Consider the following 26,676-nt stretch of genomic DNA (forward strand, 5'->3'; position numbering starts at 1 on the left):
TTATTTTTTTAAAACATCCTTGCACTTTTGCTCATTCTGATTCCTGGACTGCTTACTGAACTGCGAAGAAACACAATATCGGAATGAACAGCAATCCACATTTGAGAGGCAACGTTAACGTTCCCGTGACCTTGCATTTAAATTAAGAATTTCGCAATTCCATTTTTCTTCTCCTTTTGTTTTCATCCCAGCAACATCTTTTTCTGCTTCAGATTTCCAGCGGTTCTTCTTTGGTCTAACAGAGGGATCTCATGGCCACCGCAAAGCTTTCGTTTTCCCTCCTCCTATTTTCAGTTACCTCATTCTAAAATATCTACGATCAACTATTTAATATCTCTTAATTCTGAAGAATACAATCAATATGAAATATTAATTGTTCCTCTCTCCATAGAGGCACAGCACTAGATGTATTTTAACTATTCTTTCACTTCCAAATTTTTCTTTTTTTCTTTTAGCTAAATATAGTAGTCTTTATCTTAACATAACCTAAATATCCAATGACAGCATTGGTGGGAGAGTTACTTTGTTCCCTGGACTGAGAAACAAGACTGTCATCAGAAGCGTCAAGCTGACACCCACCACATTTGCTTAAAAACCATCACGGTGAATATAAATTTTGATAATTCACCATAGAAATAGAAATATCAGTAATAATTGAATCGAATAAATATGCTATCGCTACCTGTTCTGTGTGCATGCAGTATTCCTGAGTCATAAGTGAAATTTTTCAATTCTGTGAAAACAAAAATGTTTGTTCAGGAAGCTATGAATAATTTTGTTGTTCTCTCACTCGCCGAATTCACTAGAGGATTCGGTTTGCGCGTGTTTTAATGAGAATTTGTGCAGAGCTACTTGCTCATACTCTCCCAGGTTTGCAGCCCTTACTGCGATTCTTCTGGAATGGGAAGGCCTCTAATTCTATACGTGAAGGAGATTTGCTATCCGATACTAGCGACGTTTGGCATCCCGGGTAAATTTGCCTATACCTTTCATTGGGTTGCTGCACTGTATCAAGGTTATCAAGGGCTCTGTAATCTGAGGTTTCTTTTTCATCTCTCTCTATCTCTCTCTCTCTCTCTCTCTCTCGCTCTCTCTGTCTCTGTCTCTCTCTCTCTCTCTCTCTCTCTGTCTCTCTCTCTCTCTCTCTCTCTCTCTCTCGCTCTCTCTGTCTCTCTCTCTCTCTCTCTCTGTCTCTCTCTCTCTCTCTCTCGCTCTCTCTGTCTCTGTCTCTCTCTCTCTCTCTCTCGCTCTCTCTGTCTCTGTCTCTCTCTCTCTCTCTCTGTCTCTCTCTCTCTCTCAAATTGGTTAAAGGGCGGGAGCGGTAAGGTTAATGGAAACATGATCAGCATATGCGAATAGATTGTTGCTGGATTCTTCTGAAGGGAGCCGAGTTTTTGCCTCGTATTAGAAGGCGGAAGGATATGTTTCTGCGCTGCATGACATTATTTTTGGCAATGAATTTCTCACAATGCAGCCTGCTATGTTGTTATCAGAAGCCCTTTTATTAAGCTTTATTAGCTTTATTTGTTACGTGCATGGAATCATACAGTGCATAGTGCCCTTTGAGTCAACGACCAACACAGTGCATGCAAAATGCTGCCCACAAGCGCTGCCATGCTTATTGCGCTCATAAGAGCTCATAACTTACTAATCCTAACCCTTAATTCTTTTTCATGCTGCCTCATAATGAATGTTGTTACTTTCTTGAAAAACACTTCGACAGAATGCCTGCAGTAATTTGTCTCCATATTTGTTAACGTGAAGTTAGCCTCGTTCACCACTGACACATTTGGCGGTTGTTTAATTGGTCATTATGTTGCTTACTTTCTTTCTGGTTCTTTCAGCGAACGTGGTGACGGCTGTGATACTCTACCGGGGAAAGTGCGGTCTCTCCAAAGGAATCACGCGGTACATGATGGCGATGGCGATCTCAGACCTGTTCGTGCTCATTGTTCACGTGTTACTCCGAGAAATCTACACTTACTATACACCTACTTCTTTCCTCTCCCTCAGCGCAGTGTGCCGTTCATATGTACACTTGCGACTCCACAGCCTAGACTATTCCGTCTGGCTAACTGTGTCCTTTACCTTTGACCGTTTCGTCAGCATTTGCTGTCCAAAAGTGAGGCACAGATATTGCACGGAGAGGACGGCCACCGTGGTGATTGTGCTTTTGTGCATGCTGAGCTGCTTAAAATACATTCCCTTTCACTTCATGTACGAGCCTAGTTACACCATTGACAACGTGAACTGGGGGTGTCGGCCGAAATCCGTATACTTCACCTCCAAATGGTGGGTGGCTTTCACCTGGATGTGCAGCATATCTGTGTCGTTACTCCCCTTCGCTATCATTCTTCTCCTTAACGGACTGACGGTCAGACACATCATAGTAACCAGCAGGGTCCGACGTCGCCTAAAGGGCCAGGATGGGAAAGACAGCGAGACAGAAAGTCGGCGCAAGTCCATAGTTTTACTCTTCACAGTTTGCGGCACTTCAGTACTACTCTGGGCGACGGCATCGGTAACTAACATCTGTACTCGAGTCACAATTAACTTTCAGGGCAAGGATCTCACAAGTCCCTCTACTGTAGCCAATGAAGTGGGAATACTGCTTATGCGTGTAGGCGTAGGAGCCAACACGTGTATCTACGCAATGACCCAAAGTAAATTCAGGCAGGAGCTGAAGAAGGGGATTAAAAGTCTAAATTGTTTCAGCATTATACCTATGTATCGGCCATGGCAGTCAACCTGAAGCTGGAGACCGAATAGAAGACTGACACAGTTTATCGTATTTCAAAGTCAAATAAATTGATTATCGAAGTACGTATGTCACCCTATACCGCCCTGAGATACATTTTCTTGCAGTCAGTCACAATGGATCAAAGAAATACAGTGGAATTAATGAGAAACTGCACATAAAGAAAAACTGATAAACTCTGTAAATCCAAAAATAAGAAACAAGTATTAATAATAATAAATAAATTTTAAAGAATGATATCGAGAACATAAGTTGTAGAGACCTTGAAAATTAGTCCATAAGTTGCATTCAATGATTATTCTAGTGTTGTGGTGTGTGAGAATGTCTGTGCTGGTCCAGGGGTCTTTCTGTTCCTATAGTTTGTGGCGTGGTAACTAAGGCTCGTATACATTCTTCCTGATGGTAGCAGCGAGAAAGGAGTTTGACCCAGATGCCGGGTGTTTTTGATGAGCACTGCTTGCTTGTGGCAGCACTCTTTGATCAACTGTGGTCATAGCTGTTTCCTGTGATGAATTGGCCTGCACCACCCAATTGCTGTATTTTGTTTCTCTTTAGGCATTGGTGTTTCCATATTAGAGAATGTTGCAACCAGTTAGGATGCTCTGTCCAGGAACCTTCCCCAGCCCTGACGAAGGGTCTCCGCCCGAAACATCGATTATACTCTTTTCCATAGATGCTACCTGCTGAGCTCCGCTAGAGTTTAAGTATGCTGCTTGGATTTTGAGCATCTACAGATTTTCTCTTGCTTGCAAGTTCATCTACCTTTTTTTATATGTTGTGTGCATTCAGATGGGACACCTTTAGTCCTGTATTCACCCTTTTCTATTTTGACTGCCTTGTAACTCTTCGCAATTTCTTCTGTTGACTGCAATGTTGCACTGTCAACAGTCTTCCTCACTTCACATTGCCCTGTTTGTTAACCAGCTACCTAATCTTCAGCGCTATGATCTGCCTTTCCTATGATACTTTTTGATTTGAATATACAGATTTTAATGGTAGATTTTTAATTATTAAAGGAGTAATCTGTAACAGAAAAGTTGTTCTGGTCAATTTGTACGGTCCTAACTTAGATGATCCTTCTATTTTACGAAATGTATTTGCATTACTGCCTGATTTAAATGAATATATGTTGATAATGGGCGGAGATTTTAACTGTTGTTTAAATGCTTTGATTGACAAGAGCTCAACCAAATCAGCGACTTCCAAATCGCTCCGCATCACTTATTAACTCCTTTTTAACCGATATTGGATTGATTGAACATGGAGATATTTATACCCTGATGACAGGGAATATTCTTTTTTTCACATGTTTGTAAAAATATTCGAGGATCGATATATTATAGTCGATCCTCGCTTCTTGCCTAGTGTTAAGAACTGTGAATATGACGCTATTGCAATATCTGATCATGCACCTCTGTGTTTGTCTTTCGAATTTGATGATGTCATTCTTGCCCGCCCACCATGGCGTCTGTCTCAGACATTACTGCAGAACACCGACTCTGTCAGCTTCATTGAAACCAAGATAAAAGTTTTTTTTCTTTTTAATGATATAGGGGGGACGTCTAACTTAATTATATGGGATATATTTGAAGCATTTTTACGTGGTCAGATCATTTTTTATTTCGCTAAGCTTAAAAAACAGACTAAAGTAGAATTAGATAAGATTTCAAAACAAATTAAAGACTTAGATAATATTAATACGAACCCCCCCCATAATGATTTATTCAAACAAAGGTTGGAACACCAATCACAATATAATTTACTAAGCTAAAGAGACAATTTTATATGTTTGGAGATAAAAATTAACAAACTGCTTCCATCTCAATTAACAACGGCCAGAGCCAAAAGACAAATTTTGAAAATCCGTAGGAAAGGTGGTACCCTGGTTTGGAAATATGAAGAAATTAATAGGTTTTTTCAAGACTTTTATAATGAACATTATAAATCTCAATTTCCAATAGATTCTTCTAAAATGAATGCTATCTTACGAAAGATTGCTTTTCCTCACGTTTCGGTTGAATATCAATAAAATATTGATGTCCAAATTACTGAAGCCAAAATTCATAAAGCTTTTTTTCAATGCAATCTGTTAAGGCCCCTGGACTTGATGGCCACCCTGTAGAAATTTATAAAAAATTTGGAAAAATGCTTTCTTCGTATACGTTGGAAAAGTGTAAGGACTCTTTTGTGAAAGATGATTTACCCTCTAGTTTTTATGAGGCTTCTATTTCTTTAATTCCTAAAAAGGAAAAGGATCCTACGTGCTACGTGCCAGTGAGGGTAGGAATAGGATGCTCTGGAGGATGAACAAGTGGCTGAGGAACTGGTGTAGGGAGTAGGGTTTCAGATTTCAGGATAATTGGGGCAGGTGGGACCTGTACAAGAGAGACGGGTTACACTTGAACTACAGGGGGACCAATATCCTTTCAGAGAGGTTTGTTAATGCTTTTGGAGGGGCTTTAAACCAGATTTGCAGGGGGATGGGAGCCACAGTACCAGAGCTGACAGTGTGGCTGGGGTGAAAATAAATGATGTTAAAAGTTCAAGCAAATCCGCTAATAGAAAGGTTGTGACTGGTGGTAAAAATGTTCTGAGGTGTATATATTTCAATGCTAGGAGTATTGCGGGGAAGGCGGATGAGTTGAGCGCGTGGATTGACACGTGGAATTATGACGTTGTAGCAATTAGTGAAACTTGGCTACAGGAGGGGCAGGACTGGCAGCTTAATATTCCAGGCTTCCGATGTTTCAGATGTGATCGAGGCAGAGGAATGAAAGGTGGGGGAGTGGCATTGCTTGTTAGGGAAAATATTACAGCAGTGCTCAGGCAGGACAGATTAGAGGGCTCGTCTACTGAGTCCTTGTGGGTGGAGCTGAGAAACAGGAAAGGTATGGCCACAGTAGTGGGATTGTATTACAGACCACCCAATAGTCAAAGAGGATTGGAAGTGCAAATCTGCAGAGAAATAGCAGGCAACTGCAGGAAATATAAAGTTGTGGTGGTAGGGTATTTTAATTTTCCATACATTGATTGGGTCTTCCATACTGTTAGGGGCCTAGATGGTTTAGAGTTTGTAAAATGTGTTCAGGGAAGTTTTCTAAATCAATATATAAAGGGAACAACTAGAGGGGATGCAATATTGGATCTCCTGTTAGGAAATGAGTTAGGCCAAGTGACAGAAGTCTGTGTAAGGGAGCACTTTGGTTCCAGTGATCATAACACCATTAGTTTCAACTTGATCATGGACACCGATAGATCTGGTCCTAGGGTTGGAAAAAGGCCATTTTTGAAGAAATGAGAAAGGATCTAAAAAGCGTGGATTGGGACAGGTTGTTCTCTGGCATGGATGTGATCGGTAGGTGGGAAGCCTTCAAAGCAGAAATTTTGAGAGTGCAGAATTTGTATGTTCCTGTCAGGATTAAAGGCAAGGTGAAGAGGAATAAGGAACCTTGGTTCTCAAGGGATATTGCAACTCTGATAAAGAAAAGGGAGTTGTAGAACGTGTATAGGAAGCAGGGAGTAAATAAGGTGCTTGAGGAGTACAAGAAGTGCAAGAAAATACTTAAGGAAGAAATCAGGAGGGCTAAAAGAAGACAGAGGTTGCCTTGGCAGTCAAAGTGAAGGATAATCCAAAGAGCTTTTACAGGTATATTAAGAGCAAAAGGATTGGAAGGGATAAAATTGGTCCTCTCGAAGATCAGAGTGGTCGGCTATGTGCGGAACCAAAGGAAATGGGGGAGATCTTAAATAAGTTTTTTCCGTCTGTGTTTACTAAGGAAACTGGCATGAAGTCCATGGAATTAAGGGAAACAAGTAGTCAGATCATGGAAACTGTACAGATCGAAAAGGAGGTGGTCCTTGCTGTCTTGAGGAAAATTAAAGTGGATAAATCCCCGGGACTTGACAGGGTGGTCCCTCGGACCTTGAAGGAGACTAGTGCTGAAATTGCAGGGGCCCTGGCTGAAATATTTAAAATGTCGCTGTCTACAGGTGAGGTGCCGGAGGATTGGAGAATGGCTCATGTTGTTCCGTTGTTTAAAAAATGATCGAAAAGTAATCCAGGAATTTATAGGCCAGTAAGTTTAACGTCGATAGTAGGTAAGTTATTGGAGGGAGTACTAAGAGACAGAATCTACAAGCATTTGGATAGACTGGGACCTATTAGGGAGAGTCAACATGGTTTTGTGCGTGGTAGGTCATGTTTGACCAATCTATTGGAGTTTTTCGAGGAGGTTACCAGGAAAGTGGATGAAGGGAAGGCAGTGGATATTGTCTACATGGACTTCAGTAAGGCCTTTGACAAAGTCCCGCATGGGAGGTTAGTTACGAAAATGCAGTCGCTAGGTATACATGGAGAGGTGGTAAATTGGATTAGACATTGGCTCGATGGAAGAAACCAGAGAGTGGGGGTAGAGAATTGCTTCTCTGAGTGGAGGCCTGTGATTAGTGGTGTGCCACAGATATCAGTGCTGGGTCCATTGTTATTTGTCATCTATATCAATGATCTGGATGATAATGTGGTAAATTGGATCAGCAAGTTTGCTGATGATACAAAGATTGGAGGTGTAGTAGACAGTGAGGGACGTTTTCAGAGCCTGCAGAGGGACTTGGACCAGCTGGAAAAATGGGCTAAAAAATGGCAGATGGAGTTTAATACAAACAAGTGTGAGGTATTGCACGTTGGAAGGACAAACCAACGTAGAACATACAGGGTTAATGGTAAGGCACTGAGGAGTGCAGTGGAACAGAGGGATCTGGGAATACAGATACAAAATTCCCTAAAAGTGGCGTCACAGGTAGATAGGGTCGTAAAGAGAGCTTTTGGTACAATGGCCTTTATTAATCAAAGTATTGAGTATAAGAGCTGGAATGTTATGATGAGGTTGTATAAGGCATTGGTGAGGCCGAAGCTGGAGTATTGTGTTCAGTTTTGGTCACCAAATTACAGGAAGGATATAAATAAGGTTGAAAGAGTGCAGAGAAGGTTTACAAGGATGTTGCCGGGACTTGAGAAACTCAGTTACAGAGAAAGGTTGAATAGGTTGGGACTTTATTCCCTGGAGCGTAGAAGAATGAGGGGAGATTTGATAGAGAAATTAAGATGGGTATAGATAGAGTGAATGCAAGCAGGCTTTTTCCACTGAGGCAAGGGGAGGAAAAAACCAGAGGACATGGGTTCAGGGTGAGGGGGGAAAAGTTTAAAGGGAACATTAGGGAGGGCTTCTTCACACAAAGAGTGGTGGGAGTATGGAATGAGCTGCCAGACGAGGTGGTAAATGCGGGTTCTTTTTTAACATTTAAGAATAAATTGGACAGATACATGGATGGGAGGTGTATGGAGGGATATGGTCCGTGTGCAGGTCAATGGGACTAGGCAGAAAATGGTTCGGCACAGCCAAGAAGGGCCAAAAGGCCTGTTTCTGTGCTGTAGTTTCTATGGTTTTTATGGTTTCTATCCTACTGATTGTGCCTCAGATAGACCTATTTCATTATTGAATGTCGATGCTAAGATTCTGTCAAAGATGGCCAATCGGTTGGAAAATATTTTGGGTAAAATTATTTCTAAAGATCAAACTGTCACAATGGTGTGGTGGGAACGGATCCAAACCCGAGACACAGACACTGAAGTACAAGGAACAGGACTTGACTACAGTACGGACGTGACAGGATTCAGACCAGGAGCAGGGACAACAACGCCGACTTGGGCTAGGGAAAGTGGGACTACGACAAGAAACTATGGACTATGAGACAAGGCTTCGTCTCCGAGCCCGAGACTGGACAGGGACACAGAACCTGGGTCTTGCCTCGAGTTCGGACCCCAGAACCAGGCAAGGATATGACATGGCTTCAGGACAGGACGTGACTGGAGTCTGGAGGCCTGAGCTTGGAGACTGGCTGGGGTCTTGGGTCGTGAGCTTGCTGCAGGCTGGGGTCTTGCGTCTTGAGCTTGACTGTAGGCTGGGGCATTGTGTCGTGAGCTTGGAGGCTGGGAACTTTCAGGCTTGTGTTCTTGGAGCTTGGTTGCGGAATCCTCGAGGCTAATGTGCATGGAGCTTGGTTGTGGGATCCTCGAGGCTAGTGTTCTTGGAGCATGGCTGCGGCATCCAAGGGCAACGGCAAAAAAACCAGACTTACCCCACAGAGGCGAGGACAAGGCAAGACCAGACATGACCACCCCCGCCGTGGGGCAACGGCAGAACAGCCTGACTTTCCCCACGGAGGCGAGGACAAGACAAGACGGATCCACAACCGCAGGGCAACGGCAAAACGGCCTGATTACCCCAGGGAGGCGAGGACAAGAACAGACAAACACCAAAGAACGATAGACAGTTCCATCTCTGCTTCGGGGTTGCTCCGAGTCGCAGTTACAGCCAGCAACCTCCACTGGCTACGGAAACAGCCGTATCCCTACACAGCCCAGAGTGACTGACGGCCACTCAGCTGTCCCTGGAAACATCCAAATCAATACCGCAAAGACTACTCCAACGAGTGGCAACGAGGCTCCATGAAGCGGTGGTCCTCCAACTCAGGCCTAGAGATCACGAATGGTTTCACTACCCTTCCATCAGCAGATTGCTCCACGGGGCACTGACAAGAGAAACCAGCAGCCCACACTCAACCCCAAGGCTACTTACATTCCCAGCCCCAATATGGGAATCAGGAGCTTATGATTACCTCAATCAAAACAAGAGGTAGCTGGAAAACCTGGAGTCCTGAGTTCACGGATCGGACCGTGAAGCGGAATGCAGACTTCACGGACTGGACCAGGACAGAATCCCCCCTTCTCCGGGCGACTGAAGAGGCTCTGCAGGACTAAGGACAACTCGGGCTGCTGGGTGAGGTGTTTGGACAAGGGAATCCTGGATAGCGAAGAGTTCATATCCAGTGTCTCTGTCACTGGGTCCATGGTTGGCTGGTTCATCGTGTCACAATCAAGTACTCAGTACAGACCCAAATGCGAGACACAGATACTGAAGTACAAGGAACAGGACTTGACTACAGTAGGGACGTGACAGGATTCAGAACAGGAGCAGGGGCAAGAAGGCAGACTTGGGCTAAAAAAGCGGGACCAGGACTGGAAACCATGGGCTAGGAGACAAGGCTTCGACTCCGAGACCGAGACTGGACAAGGATCCAGAACTTTAGTCTTTCCCCGAGCTCGGACCCCAGAACCAGGCAAGGACATGACATGGCCTCAGGACAGGACGTGGCTGGGGTCTAGAGGCCTGATCTTGGATACTGGCTGGGGTCTTTGCTCTTGATGCTTGAGGCTGGGGTCTTGGGTCTTGAGCTTGGCTGCAGGGTGGGGCCTTAGATCGTGAGCTTGGAGGCTGGGGACTTCAGGCTTGTGTTCTTCAAGCTTGGCTTGGGATTTTCGAGGCTATTGTTCTTGGAGCTTGGCTGCGAGATCCTCGAGGCTTGGGATCTTGGAACTTCGCTGCGGGATCTTCGTCTTGAAATGCGGAGGCTGATAACTCGGAGGCTGGAGCTAAGAGACCGACTGGGAACTGAACTTCAACATAGAGCCAGGACTTGTCCTTCGAAAATCCGGGACTCCTCGTTAACACGACACCAAAATGAGACAGGAAAACACATAGACATGGAGCTGGACTTATACTTAGACAAGCCGAGACTCAACCTCTCCACACCAAGGTGGGACAGGTCCATCTGTTGGGTAACGGCAGAACGGCCAGACCTACCCAACAGTGGCAAAGACAAGACAACACTTGTCCCCCCGCAGGGCAACAGCCAAACGGCCTTATTTACCCCACAGAGGTGAGGACAAGACAAGATAAGGCATGACCCACCCCACAGGGCAACGGCAAAACAGCCTGACTTACCCCAAGGAAGCGAGGATAAGAAGAGAGAAACACCAATGAACGACAGACAGTTACATCCCTGCTTCGGCTTTGCTCCGAGTCGTAATTACAGCGAGCAACATCCACTGGCTACAGAAACAGCCCGATCCCTACCTAGCTCAGAGTGGCTGACGGCAACTCAGCTGGCCCGGGAAACAGACGAATTCGTACCTCAAAGACTACTCCAACGAGTGGCAACAAGGCTCCACGAAGCCGTGTTTCTTCAACCAGGCCGAGAGATGACGAATGGTTTCACTAGCCTTCTATCAGCAGGTTGCTCCCTAGGAGACTGACAAGACAAACCAGCAGCCCACACTCAATCCCAAGGCTACTTATATTCCAAGCCCAAAGATGGGAATCAGGTGCCAATGATTAACTCAAGCAAACGAGGGACAGCTGGAAGACCCGCTGTCCTGAATCCATGGACTGGATTGTGAACCGGAATGCGGACTTCACGGACCAGACCATGACACAAACAGGCTTTACAAATGGTCGTTATTCTTTTAGAAATGTTCGGAGATTATTTAACATTATATAGAAACCATAGAAACTACAGCACAGAAACAGGCCTTTTGGCCCTTCTTGGCTGTGCCGAGCCATTTTCTGCATAGTCCCACTGACCTGCACACGGACCATATCCCTCCATACACCTCCCATCCATGTATCTGTCCAATGTATCTGTTGGATTAGAATGATATATAAAACTCGTATTGCTAATGTTTTTACTAATAACTGTAGATCCCCTTTTTTCAGATTTCAGTGGGGACAAGGCAAGGTTGTTCATTAAGTCCTTTGTTATTTAATTCAATATTAGAACCCTTTGCTATTACTCTTCGTGAAGCTGAAGGTATTTATGGGGTTTCCGTGAATGAGACCATGCATAAGATTTCTCTTTACGCTGACTATTTACTGGTTTATATATCCAATCCCGAGGAATCTGTTCCTGCCTTGCTAAAATTATTGAACGAATTTGGAGATTTTTCAGGGTACAAAATAAATGTTAGTAAAAGTAAACTGTTTCCTTTAAAGGATTCTGTTTCTATCTGTGATAATACTTCTTTCAAAGTCAGCGAAGCCTTAAAAATTTTAGGTGTTATGATATCTAAAATAGATAAGGATCTTTCTGAAGCTAATTTTGTTCGCTTGGCAAATTCTATGAAGTATTTATTTAGGAGATGAAACCCACTTACATTTTCACTTACTGTCCGCATCCATATCGACAAAATGATGATTTTACCAAAATTTTTATATTTATTTCAGAATATCCCTCTTTTTCTGACTAAGAAGATTTTTTGGTCGTATTGATTCTATTGTTTTATCTTTTATTTGAAATAATAAAAGACCAAGAATTAGTAAAATTCACTTACAAAATATGAAAAAGGATGGAGGTCTCACTTTGCCTAATTTAAGAATGTATTAATGGGCTGATGATGTGCGATATATGTAGTTTTGGTTACACTGGGATGATAGAAAACGATCGGCCAATTTGGGTAGATTTGGAACTGAAAGCTATGAAACAGTTTTATTTAACTTCATTATCGGGAGCTGCTTTACCTATACAATTAGCCAAAGTTGCTAATTTATATTTATACCCTGTGATTAAGCATTCTTTACAAACTTGGCTCCAGTTCCGTAATTTTTTTAATCTTAAAAAATTTAAACTTTGGAGTTTAATTTATCGAAATTACTTTTTAAGCCTTCACTGCGTGACCCATTTTGTTACGTTGGAAAAATTAAAGGTATTAATTCTTTTTTGGATTTCTTTTAAGAAGATAGACTGTTGTCTTTTGAACAATTAGTTGATAAATATTTTCTTTCATACTCGCATTTTTACAATACGTTCCAGTTAAACATTTCTTAAGATATTATTTAAGTATTTTTCCTTACATATTGGATGCCGACCTGTTAGATAGTATTACGACCATGAACCCTTTGATGAAGGGTTCCACTGGAAGAATTTATATTTTACTATTACAGTGTGATAAGTGTCCTTTCTTTGAGATTTAACAGGATTCGGAAAAGGAACTTAATTTGACTTTCATGACGGAGGACTGGACGTGGATTCTGAAGTTGGTTAACTCTCTTTGATCTGTGCTAGTCATTCACTGATTCAATTTAAAATTGTACATCGGTACTATCTGACGAAGGAGAGATTGTGTAAAATGTTTCCAAATGTTGAAAGTTATTGCGATAGACGTAAAACTGAGCCAGCTACAGCGACACACATGCATTGGTCTTGTTCTATACTGGAACAGTTCTGGAAGTCAGTTTTTTCTACCATTTCTAACCCCTTAAAATTAATTTACAACCTAACAAATTAACTGTGCTTTTTGGAATAATTCCTCAAAATACCGGTGGTATCTCTTTGTCTAACCAAGATGCTATTGAATTTGTTACATTGATAGCTAGGCGGGCCATTTTGTTGAAGTGGAAGGATACGTTGCCTCCACTTTGTCACAATGATTCTCTCAAGTGATGCTATGTCTGAGTTTGGAGAAAATTAGAAGACGAACCTTTGAACCTATGTTTGATTTTCAGAAAAGATGGGTTTCATTTGCTCGTTACTATCATTTGAGCTAATTGATAGATTCCCTCAACGATCTAATTGTAAATTTTTGGTACATTTTTTTTCTTGCTGGCGGCTTAATGTTTATCTTTAGAAGCTTTTTGTGTGACGCATGGCTCCGGGGTTGAACACCTATTTTTTTTTTCTCACTTTGGTTTAGTAGGGTTTTTTCCTCTTTTTTTCATTTTAACCTAACTTGTTTAATCTTTAAAACATTTCTTTTCTCTTGAGACCTTGTCAGTGCTGCCGACTTCGATGTACTCTTGTTAATTTTGGATAATAATAATAAAAAGATTTCAAAAGAAAGAAATATGCCCAAATTAGGGAACCAGCATCTTTTACAGAGGCGGCACTAGATAATACAAGAGGGCACACTTTAATGTCAGTGGTAGGCGGTATAGCGAGATTCAGAAGTAGGACGTTATTTACCCAGAAAGAGGTAGGAATGTGAAGCAAACTGCCGAACAGTGATGGTCGAGGCACATGCGTTAGGCACACATAATGGAATATCAGATAGGCACATCGATTAAAGGAAATTGTCGGGCTCAGTGATTAGGAAATTAAACTTTAGACATAACAAAAAAGGGTTGAAGCGTCGGTATTCTGCTATATTGCTCTGTGTTCTATTTTTATGTAGAATGGATATTGCGATTCACTTTTGTATAGCATCAAAAGCACGTATTTAAAGTAATTCAATTACCTAAGTATGTTTGTACAAACTGACAGGGCAGATGATAAGAGGCATTGACTGAAAGTTTCTGAAATGTCCTCATGAGACCGCTCTTGATTAGCATGAATCAGGTAACGGACAAGGCCGTATTTTTACACAGAGCTTTCGAAATTAGTCATGCTAAGAGCCACTCTCCCTTCGAAGCAAGAGTGTGTGGGTAGCCGCGTAGTGACTGAAATAGTCTCACGCCTTGCCTTTCTTACGATGAGGCTGGAATCTTCTTTTATGTAAATTTAATATAATTTTGAAATTAGAGAAGTATAATGTGGAAATATATATAACCCATCAGTTGAATAAATTATACATGTACGACAACCCAATAGTAAACCAGAATTAGAAGGACAAATCTACAGAGAGATAGCAGGCAACTGCAGGAAACATGAAGTTGTGGTGGTAGGGGATTTTAAATTTCCATATATTGATTGGGACTCTCATACTGTTAGGGGTCTAGATGGTTTAGCTTTTGTAAAATATGTTCAGGAAAGTTTTCTAAATCAATATATAGAGGGGCCAACTAGAGGGGATGCAATATTGGATCTCCTGTTAGGAAACGAGTTAGGACAAGTGACAGAAGTCTATGTAGGGGAACACTTTGGTTCCAGTGATCATAACACCATTAGTTTCAACTTGATCATGGACAAAGATAGATTTGGTCCTAGGGTTGAGGTTCTGAACTGGAAGAAGGCCAAATTTAAAGAAATGAGAGAGGATCTAAAAAGCGTGGATTGGGACAGGTTGTTCTCTGGCAAAGATGTGATCGGTAGGTGGGAAGTCTTTAAAGGAGAAATTTGGAGAGTGCAGAGTTTGTATGTTCCTGTCAGGATTAAAGTCAAAGTGAATAGGAATAAGGAACCTTGGTTCACAAGGGATATTGCAACTCTGATAAAGAAGAAGAGGGAGTTGTATGACATGTATAGGAAACAGGGAGTAAATAAGGTGCTTGAGGAGTATAAGAAGTGCAAGAAAATACTTAAGAAAGAAATCAGGAGGGCTAAAAGAAGACATGAGGTTCCCTTGGCAGTCAAAGTGAAGGATAATCCAAAGAGCTTTTACAAGTATATTAAGAGCAAAAGGATTGGAAGGGATAAAATTGGTCCTCTTGAAGATCAGAGTGGTCGGCTATGTGCGGAACCAGAGGAAATGGGGGAGATATTAAATAGGTTTTTTGCGTCTGTATTTACTAAGGAAACTGCCATGAAGTCTATGGAATTAAAGGAATCAAGTAGTGGGATCATGGAAACTGTACAGATTGAAAAGGAGGAGGTGCTTCTGTCTTGAGGAAAATTAAAGTGGATAAATACCCGGGACCTGACAGGGTGTTCCCTCGAACCTTGAAGGAGACTAGTGGTGAAATTGCAGGGGCCCTGGCTGAAGTAATTAAAATGTCGCAGTCTACAGGTGAGGTGCTGGAGCATTGGAGAGTGACTCATGTTGTTCCATTGTTTAAAAAAGGATCGAAAAATAATCCAGGAAATTATAGGCCGGTACATTTAACGTCGGTAGTAGGCAAGTTATTGGAAGGAGTACTAAGCGACAGAATCTACAAGCATTTGGATAGATAGGGACTTATTAGGGAGAGTCAACATGACTTTATGCATGGTAGGTCATGTTTGACCAATCTATTGGAGTTTTTCAAAGAGGTTACCAGGAAAGTGGATGAAGGGAAGGCAGTGGATATTGTCTACATAGATTTCAGTAAGGCCTTTGACAAGGTCTCGCATGGGAAGTTAGTTCAGAAAATTCAGTCGCTAGGGATACATGGAGAGGTGGTAAATTGGATTAGACGTTGGCTCAATGGAAGAAGCCAAAGAGTGGTAGTAGAGAATTGCTTCTCCGAGTGGAGGCCTGTGACTATTGGTGTGCCACAGGGATCAGTGCTGGGTCCATTGTTATTTATCATCTATATCAATGATCTGGATGTTAATGTGGTAAATTGGATCAGCAAATTTGCTGATGATACAAAGATTGGAGGTGTAGTAGACAGTGAGGAAGGTTTTCAGAGCCTGCAGAGGGACTTGGACCAGCTGGGAAAATGGGCTGGAAAATGCAGATGGAGTTTAATACAGACGAGTGTGAGATATTGCACGTTGGAAGGACAAACCAAGGTAAAACATACAGGGTTAATAGTAAAGCACTGAGGAGTGCAGTAGAACAGAGGGATCTGAGAATACAGATAAAAAATTCCCTAAAAGTGGCGTCACAGGTAGATAGAGTCCTAAAGAGAGCTTTTGGTACATTGGCCTTTATTAATCAAAGTATTGAGTATAAGAGCTGGAATGTTATGATGAAGTTCTGTAAGGCATTGGTGAGGCCGAAACTGGAGTATTGTGTTCAGTTTTGGTCACCAAATTACAGGAAAGATATAAATAAGGTTGAAAGAGTGCAGAGAACATTTACAAGGATGTTACTGGGACTTTAGAAACTCAGTTACAGAGAAAGGTTGAATAGGTTAGGAATTTATTCCCTGGAGCGTAGAAGAATGAGGGGAGATTTGATAGAGGTATATAAAATTATGATGGGTATAGATAGAGTGAATGCAAGCAGGCCTTTTCCACTGAGGCAAGGGGAGAAAAAAAACCGGAGGACATGGGTTAAGGGTGAGGGGGGGGGAAGTTTAAAGGAAACATTGGGGGGGGGCTTCTTCACACAGAGAGTGGTGGAGTATGGAATGAGCTGCCAGACGAGGTGGTAAATGCGGGTTCTTTTTTAACATTTAAAAATAAATTGGACAGATACATAGATGAGAGGTGTATGGAGGGATATGGCCCGTGTGCAGGTCAGTGGGACTAGGCAGAAAATGGTTCGGCGCAGCCAAGAAGGGCCAAAAGGCCTGTTTCTGTGCTGTAGTTTTTCTATGGTTTCTATGGTCTCTAACCTTTCATTTGAAGCATCTTAGCTTCAGTGTATTTATTTTTCAAGGCTTCAAGTTGTAGCAGTGTTACAAACTGTAACAATAAACACAGAAACGGAAATCGATAACTCATTATTAATGAACCAGACTTAAATCAGACACTCGGTACCTTGTCGTTGGGCATTGGTTCCACACCATCGGCATTGCACATGGCCCATAGGCAGAGAATACCTCTCCTTAACCACCCAGAAACATGACGTCCCTTCTATATAAGTGGACACGATATTAACTCTGTTTCCTATATTTCCTGTACAATTGCCCTCTAAATATGTTAGCGGCAAGGGCAGAGGAACCCTGGATTCCAGCCATCGACCATTCCATCCACCTACATATCGATAGATCATCCCTCACAATAACCACTGTTTGTAATCAAAATCCGCCAACAAACAAAACTTTCTATTTTCTCTGGGATCAGCCTTACAAGGAGACTTATTTCTTTGTCATTTCGTGTTCGACCCTGCCAGCTACAGCATGCATAACGCCATAGACCATAAGATAAGTGAGTTGGGTAGGAAGCTGAAAAGCACGACCTCCAGGGTAGGAATCCTTGCCGCGTGTGGCAGGTAATAACGAGCGCAAGAACAGCATGATCAGGGCCTTCGGTTCCTGGAACATTGGAGCCACTTCTGAGGGAGGTATGACCTGTACAAAATGGTCGGGTTACACCTGAAACCAAAGGGGTCCAATATCCCAGCAGGCAGGTTTAATAGAGCTGGTAGGGACAGTTAAACTAATTTGGCAGGCGGAGGGGAACAGGGGTGATAGGGCTGAGGAAAGTAAAAACAGAAATAAATCAAACGTAGCGTGTAACAGAAATAATAGAAAAGATAGGCAGGAGTTAAGGCAAAATCACAGCCAGTGGGATGATTTACCGGACAATAGAAGCGTAGCGCAGTTAAAACAGAAAGCAACAAAGCAACAGATCCAGAGAAATTACTTTAGCCAGAGGGTGGTAAATCTGTGGAAGTTGTTGCCACGAGCAGCCGTGGAGGCCACGTAATTGGGTACACATAACAAAGAGATGGATCGGTTCTTGATTAGCCAGGGTGTCAAAGGGAATGTGGAGACGGTTGGGGAGTGAGGGGTGACTGGAAGAATTGGATCAGCCCATGATTGAATGGAGGAGCAGACGCGATGAGCCGAATAGCCTACTCTGCACCTATATCTTATGGTCTTATGATATAGGAGCAGAACTCGTACATTTGCTCAATCGAGTCTGCGTTCTGCCATTTCAAGAAGATCCAATTTCCTCTCAGCCCCAGTCTCCTGCCTTCTTACCGTATCCCTTCATGCTCCGGCTAATCAAGAATTGATCAAGCTCTGCTTTAACTTTGCATAATGACTTAGCCTTCACGTCTGCCTGCGGCAAAGATTTTCATAGGTTCACCACCATCCGGCTAAAGAAACCCACCCTCATCTCCGATCTAAAATGACGCACATCTATGTTGACTCTCCGTCCACGGGTCCTCGTTCTTTTTCCATAAGAATTATCCTCTCCACATCCACTCTATCAAGGTCGTTTACCCGGCGTTCTTCTGAATGCAGTCGCGGAGCTACCAAAAGGTCTTCATATGACAAGTCATTCTCACCTGGAATCATTTTCCTGAACCTCCTTTGAAACATCTCCGGTTTCAGCACGTTGTTTCTAAAATAAGTAACTTAAAATTGCTCTCAATACTCCAGGTGTGGCATCGTCTGTGCTTTATGAAGTCTTAATGTGACGTCCTTGCTTTTGGATTCTATTCCTCTTGAACTCAACGGTAACATTGCATATACCCTCCTCACCACAGACTGAACCTGCATATTAACGTTTAGGAAATTCTACGCAAAGCCTCCAGTGTCCCGTTGCTCCTCGTTGTTTTCTGCATTTTCTCTCCATTTGGAAAATAGTGAACCCTTGAATTTCTTCTACCAAAGTGCATGACCATACACACCCAACAATGTATTCCATATGCCTTCTTTACTCATTCTCCCGAAATGTCTACGTCCTTCTGTAACCTGTATACGTCATCATATTTACCGCCTACTCCACCTATCTTATAGTCTGCACACATGCAATAAAGTCATCAATTCCATCATCCAATAAGTGGCATACAACGTAAAAAGAACCGGCCTCAACACAAACCCATCTGAATCACCACCAGTCACCGGTAGCCAACCGGAGTGGCTCCCTTTATTACCATTCTTTGCCACTTTCCAGTCAGATTGCAACTGGTTTATCATGCTGGAATCTTTCCTGTAAGAGCATGGGCCGTAGCTTGTTAAGCAGCCCCATGTGTGGCACCTTGTCAAAGACCTTCTGAAAATCCAAGTACACGACATCAACTGATTCTCCTTTGTCTATCCTGGGTCTTATTTCTTCAAAGAATTCCAGCTGATTTCTCAGGTAAGATTTTTCCAAAGAGAAACTATACTGACTCTGACCTATTTAATATGTGGTTCTAAGTACCCTGAGACTTCATTTCAAATAACTGAATCGAACATCTTGCTTCCCATCCAATCAGCGACTCCAGTCGTTATTTCTCTTCCTTCGCACTGTGTCATGTAACAGGCAAGACAGAATATTTCGCTGCACCATCTCACCATCAAGGACCCAAGCAGTACATAGATGAAGGAACGACTCACTGTGTCTTTTCCAATATGTGTCAATGCAGTGGTTATTTTCTTTACCCAATTTCCCTCGGGATCAATAAAGTATGTCTATCTATCTATCTGTCTTTGCGATCTCCACTACGCAAGACTAAGCAAATACAGATTAAGGACTACTTAAAAGATCACATTTGTGCCGTTTACAATTCCAAACAGGAGGACTAATGCACATCACATCATTTCGCTTTAATTTCGAAAAAAATCATTTCTTTCTCGGTTTGGAAGAACCCGGTGGTGGACCGTGATTCGAAGGAACAAGATGCCGCAGTCGGCTGCGGATCGGTGAATATTACTTTCGGAAGAGTTGAACTCCAACTTGACCACATTTGGCTGTTCAAATATAATGGAATATTTTTGGGTCTTTTGGTCTTTCTATGAACAAGATAAAATCTGCAGATGCTGGAAATACAAGCGTCACACACAAAATGCTGGAGGAACTCAGTAGGCCAGGCAGCATTGTACAGCCGACGGGTTTCTGCCCGAAACATCCACAATACTTTGTTCCATAGATGCTGCCTGGCCTGCTGAGTTCCTCCAGTACTTTCTGTCTGTTGCTTGCTATTTTTTTTTTACCTTTTGTTCCTTTACAAACCTTTCAGTTAAGTTCAAATTCATGAATATAATTCCTTTAATCGTATGCAGTGTGCTGCCTCTTATTTCTTGGCACTAATTTGTAACAGGGTAGCAAATGAAACGGTATCCACACAAACGGAGGATTGGGGTGGAGGAACCGTTTCAATCTCACGGTTTTAGCAGAACCGGAGTGTGTATTCCCTGGACATGCGCAGCCAGGGACACCACCGGGGTTTCACCTAGATTGGATGGGAGGAGTAAATTGCTAAATGTGACAGTCATAGAGCATGGAAACGTACTATTTGTCCATTGTGCGACTGTCAACAAGTGTCAGGTATTTATGAACACTTGTAAAGCATTATGAGCGGAGGCGGTTTACCTTCAAATTTAGACCATTCTTAAATGCTGTCAGCGACTGCTTCCACCGCACGGTCGATTTGGGCATTCTGCTTACGCAGCACTGTCTGGATGAAAACCCCACAGTTATATCCAAACGATATCGCCTAACACTAATCCTAAATATGTGTCCTCCATCTGTATAAACCCACAACGAAGTATATCGTACATTCCACACTGTCTATAACCTTACTGAATGTACAGTATACAACGTAGTCATGCCTTCTGAATGTTATTTCTTTTTCTGCTGTATTGCTCTGAAAAGAGAAAGGGTGTCAGCTTAGATTAAATTAAAGCCAACGACACGATGCTGTGTGAGGTCTATTGGTTTACCTCCAGTACATAGTCTTCTGTGTGCTCACTAAGGTTTTGGGAAATTACTGGAGGACCGAGTAGGGGAAAGCGAGCGGCGCTAAACATAAAAGTACTTTTTTCAAGATCAGGAACAGATATATTTTACCGGAGTATCGGTGAGTGTGACTTGCAAGGTCGCCTCGGAAATGGACTGGTATTTATGTTTCATGCGCCATGTTAACAATTTCCTAGTCGGGAGGGATATTTTTTATTACAACATATTCATTGATTTCTGAGAATAAAATCAGGCCTATGAGGTGTTATGTAGTTAAACCAGTTTTCCCAGTCTGAATCAAATTGTTCCAGTTTATGGTTAACAGATGCTGTTATCTTCTGCATTTTGTAAATGCCCATTTGAATTCCCATCCATGCATTTAAAGTTGGGCTCTCCTGTGATAGCCATTTCCCGGTAAGAGTCTTTTTTGCTGGTCACCAGCCACATATTCATTGCTTATTTATCACTTTTCAGCTATTCTTGAGGTACTGCATATACCCAAAATATATGGTCTTACTTTCTAAGGGCATTTTACACTTAAAGATATCTTGATAGGGCATTGTGTATCCCACTCCAATAATCTTTGATAACGGGGCATTCCCAGAAAATATGATAATCGTTTGCATTTTGATTTCCACAATTACTCCAGCAAACAGGGAGCTTACTATCATCCAAGTTGCTGGTGAACGCAGCAGGCCAGGCAGCATCCCTAGGAAGAGGTACAGTCGACGTTTCGGGCCGAGACCCTTCGTCAGGACTAACTGAAGGAAGAGCTAATAAGAGATTTGAAAGTGGGAGCAGGAGGGGGAGATCCAAAACGATAGGAGTAGACAGGAGGGGGAGGGATGGAGCCAAGAGCTGGACAGGCGATTGGCAAAAGGGATATGACAGGATCATGGGACAGGAGGCCCAGGGAGAAGGAAGAGCGGGAGGGGGGGAAACACAGAGGATGGGCAAGTGGTATAGTCAGAGGGACAGAGGGAGAAAAAGGAGGGAGAAAGAGAGAGAATGTGTGTATATAAAGAAATAACGGATGGGGTATGAGGGGGAGGTGGGGTATTAGCGGAAGTTAGTGAAGAAATGTTCATGCCATCAGGTTTGAGGCTACCCAGACGGAATATGAGGTGTCGTTCCTCCAACCTGAGTGTGGCTTCATCTTTACAGTAGAGGAGGCCGTGGATAGACATATCAGAATGGGAATGGGATGTGGAATTAAAATGTGTGGCCACTGGAAGATTCTCCTTTCTCTGGTGGAGAGAGCGTAGGTGCACAGCGAAACGATCTCCCAGTCTGTGTCGGGTCTCGCCAATATATATAAGGCCACATCGGGAGCACCGGACGCAGTATATCACCCCAGCCGACTCACAGGTGAAGTGTCGCCTCACCTGGAAGGACCGTCCGGGGCCCTGAATGGCGGTAAGGGAGGAAGTGTAAGGGCATGTGTAGCACTTGTTCCGCTTACAAGGATAAGTGCCAGGAGGGAGATCAGTGGAGAGGGATGGGGGGGACGAATGGACAAGGGAGTCTCGTACGGAGCGATCCCTGCGGAAAGCGGGGGTGCGGGGAGGGAAAGATGTGCTTAGTGGTGGGACCCCGTTGGACGAGGGGGAAGTTATGGAGAATAATATGTTGGACCCGGAGGCTGGTGGGGTGGTAGGTGAGGACAAGGGGAACCCTATTCCTAGTGGGGTGACGGGAGGATGGAGTGAGAGCAGATGTGTGTGAAATGGGGGAGATGCGTTGAGAGCAGAGTTGATTGTGGAGGAAGGGAAGCCCCTTTCTTTAAAAAAGGAGGACATCTCCCACGTTCTGGAATGAAAAGTCTGCTCCTGAGAGCAGATGCGCCGGAGACGGAGGCATTGCGAGAAGGGGATGGCATTTTTGCAAGAGACACGGTGAGAAGAGGAATAGTCCAGAAAGCTGCGAGAGTCAGTAGGCTTATAGTAGACATCAGTAGATAAGCTGTCTCCAGAGATAGAGACAGAAAGATCTAGAAAGGGGAGGGAGGTGTCGGAAATGAACCAGGTAAACTTGCGAGCAGGGTGAAAGTTGGAGGCAAAGTTAACTAAGTCAACGAGATCAGCATGCATGCAGGAAGCAGCGCCAATGCAGTCGTCGAGGAAGCGAAGGAAAAGTGGGGGACCGATACCAGAATAGGTTTGGAACATAGATTGTTCCACAAAGCCAACAAAAAGACAGGCATAGCTAGGACACATACGGGTGCCCATAGCTACACCTTTAGTTTGGAGGAAGTGGGAGGAGCCAAAGGAGAAATTATTAAGAGTAAGGACTAATTCCGCTAGACGGAGAAGAGTGGTGGTAGAGAGGAACTGATTAGGTCTGGAATCCAAAAAGTAGCCGAAAGCTTTGAGACCTTCCTGATGGGGGATGGAAGTATATAGGGACTAGACATGCATGGTTAAAATAAAGCGGTGGGGCCAGGGAACTTAAAATCATCAAAAACTTTAACAGCGTGAGAAGTGTCACGAACATAGGTTGGAAGGGATGGAACAAGCGGGGATAAAACCATGTCAAGGTATGCAGAAACGAGTTCGGTGGGGCAGGAGCAAACTGAGACAACAGGTCTGCCAGGACAGGCTTTTTCATAGGTAAGAAGGGATTGAAAAAGGGGGGATAAAACCGTGTCGAGGTATGCAGAAACAAGTTCGGTGAGGCAGGAGCAAACAGAGACAATAGGTCTGCCAGGACAGGCATATATTTATATACCTGTCCTGCCTGGCAAGACAATATATTTATTTATAAACACACATTTTCTCTCTCTCTCTCTCTCTCTCTCTCTCTCTCTCTCTCTCTCTCTCTCTCTCTCTCTCTCTCTCTCTCTCTCTCTCTCTCTCCCCCCCCCCCTCTCTCTCACTCCTTTTTCTCCCTCTGTCCCTCTCACTATCCCCCTTGGCCATCCTCTGGGTTCCGTCCCCAACTGTTCCTTCTTCCTGGGCCTCCTGTCCCATGATCCGTACATATCCCTTTGCCAATCACCTGTCCAGCTCTTGGCTCCATCCCTCCCCCTCCTCTCTTCTCCTATCATTTTGGAACCCTACTTCCCCCTCCCACTTTCAAATCTCTTACTAGCTCTTCTTTCAGTTAGTCCTGACGAAGGGTCTCGTCTTGAAACGTCGACTGTACCTCTTCCTAGAAATGCTGCCTGGCCTACTGCGTTCACCAGCAACTTTGATGTGTGTTGCTGGAATTTCCAGCATCTGCAGAATTCCTCCTGTTTAGATTACTATCATAATGGGATTTCTGACAGGGTGCAATAAAATACCTTATCAAGTTTTTCCATCCGAACTCCCTCTATTTCTGTGAGCTGGTAAACTTCCATTGATACTTCCATATTATTTTCCATTCTTCCTCAGATATAATTATTCCTCCTTCCTTCTCCCATTTTGTTTTAATGTATGAAGACGAACATATTTTAAGATTTGACCAACCCTTATACACGCTTGAAATGATTCTACTACCGTTATCTGAATTATATACTTTTCTAAATAGTGCTATCAAACATGTACTTGCCTTGGTTACATTTTAATCGTCCTACTAACATACTGTCGCAACTGTAAAAACCGATAAAAGTCTTGTTTTCCTAATAAGTGTTTCTCTTTAAGCATTTTAAAACTGAACAGTGTTCCATCTTTCATTATATTGCAAGAGCTGTTATTCCATTGGCTGCTCAGTCTTTAAATATAGCATCCAGCTTATTCGGCGTAAAAACCGAGTCATAAGCACACCATTTAAGAATTACAATATCTCCCTCTAGTATATAATCTTTTATAACAATTTCCCATATTTTAAGAGTCCATTTGACCCATGGGTTATCAATGGTATTTGTGTACTTTTGTAGATTGTTATCAGCCAACATTGTCTGTATGAGGATGGAAGTATCCCCTCATCAATGTTTTTCCATTGAGCCTCATGTGATGGGTTGCACCAACGTATAACAGCTCTCAACTGTGATGCAAAATAGTAATCTCTACGGGAAGGTAGGCCCCATCCCCCCACCCCTGTCCCTGGCAAATTGGAATGTTTTGAGACGTACTCTAGGCCTTTTTTCTTGCCATATATAACTTAATAACATTTTGTTCCATTCATTGAATTGATTTTGATTAATCTCTATTAGTAGGGTCTGAAAAAGATATAATAGTCTGGGAAGTTTATTCATTTTAATTGATTCAATCCTTGAACTGAGACTAAAAAAGATTAGGTTCCATCTTGTTATATCTTCCTTAATTTTTTTATATATATGCTGGTAATTGCATTCTGATTATTTTGCCAAATCTTTAGGTATAATGATGCCCAAATTTTTGAAAGACTCTGTCATGCCCAGGGATATCTACTTTCAATTTCTTGACAACTAGGGTTTGTCTCCAGTTGCTACTGCGGAAGGTTATGGAATACTAAAATAGAAAGACTGCTGCCTCTATTTTAGGATTTCTACCCGCGCTGACTCAATAGACAATCGCTCCAAGACGACCTCTCTGTCTGCATTTCTCTTTATCCCTTATTAGCAACGGCTGCCTCTTCATCTTTTGATCCTTTCCCCAACCCTATGGGAACATTAACACTCTGGAAAATCAAGAAGCCAATCCAACACTTCCGACGACCGCTACAAACATATCCTTGTAACAGAAATAACATCGTAATTTCTTGCAATGATCCATGCTCTATGTACATCATCCTCATTCGTAATACTGCTCAAATTGATGCAAACATACTTCCATCCATCTGACTGACGAACGTTCTACCCTATCCTGTCCCAAAAGTCACTCTGCACATTGTCTCTACCTTTGCACCAACTTCAACGTCATCGAACTTAACACTCATCCTGCCATCTTTCTGCCAACCAAGAGTAAGCCTTCCCCATCATCTCTAGCAAACGTGTCCTTAAGGGCAGTGGTCGCTCGGGAGATTAGTAGTAAGGGATCTATTTTATGCAGAACATACCTCACTCACAAGAGGCCGCAAATGATTCACAAATCTGAAAAACTACCTGTGGCTCTCACTTCTGCAACACCATGTTTCCAACACTGCCACCGCCTTCACTTATGAGCCAGTAACCTTTCAAGTAACAGAAAATCAATCTCACCTAACAGCCATTAGAGAAGTTCCTGCAGTTCTTGACCAGAGCCAGGAAAGTAAAATGCCGGAAGTTGTATCTGTCTGACAAGGTCCGTTGTATATTAGGATAAGAAGATATAGGTGCCTTGTGCGAAGCAAGAGAAGGAAGTAAAATGAAAGGTCTGTGGATGAACATTGCTGGATATTTCAACGGGCAGTTCGAAAACAGAATTAAAATATGTTCAGTCCCAGATATGCATCAGAGGTATGGAAATTATTGAATAGGATGCTAATGGAAGGTATCAATTCGCATCTGGAAAGAAAACCAGCACGGTATGGTGTAGCGGAAGATTTAACAGAAAACTCCGTTTGAGTTCTTTGAAAACCTAATGGAGGAGGAAGAGGATCGTAGGAGGATCAATGGCGCCTGATGACGACTCCTTTACTTGCGTCTTCGCAAACAGCTTGATTTCCATTTTTACTATCTCTATTTTTCTCTTTCAGGGCTCTTTTGAAAACCCTGACCTGGAGTTACACTCTGACTACGGTTCTTTGCGGAAGTAGGACTAGCTCTCGGGGTTACAGGACTGGGTGTTATTCGGCACGCCAAGTGCGCGGGCTAAGAGCCAGTTCGCCTTCAGAAGGCCGAGAGCTCATGGCTCTGCAGACGGGCGGATCGAAGGCCGTTATCCAGGCAGAAGATCGGTGTGTCATGGGAGATGGAAAATCTAAGTTTGTGTGCCCAGCGACCCGAGATCTTTGGGCACAGCGCTCGGAAAAAGCGACGCTACGGACTTCTAACATCATAAACC

This window comes from Mobula birostris, chromosome 5 (genome assembly GCF_030028105.1).
Source record: "Mobula birostris isolate sMobBir1 chromosome 5, sMobBir1.hap1, whole genome shotgun sequence".
NCBI classification, from domain to species: Eukaryota; Metazoa; Chordata; class Chondrichthyes; order Myliobatiformes; family Myliobatidae; genus Mobula; species Mobula birostris.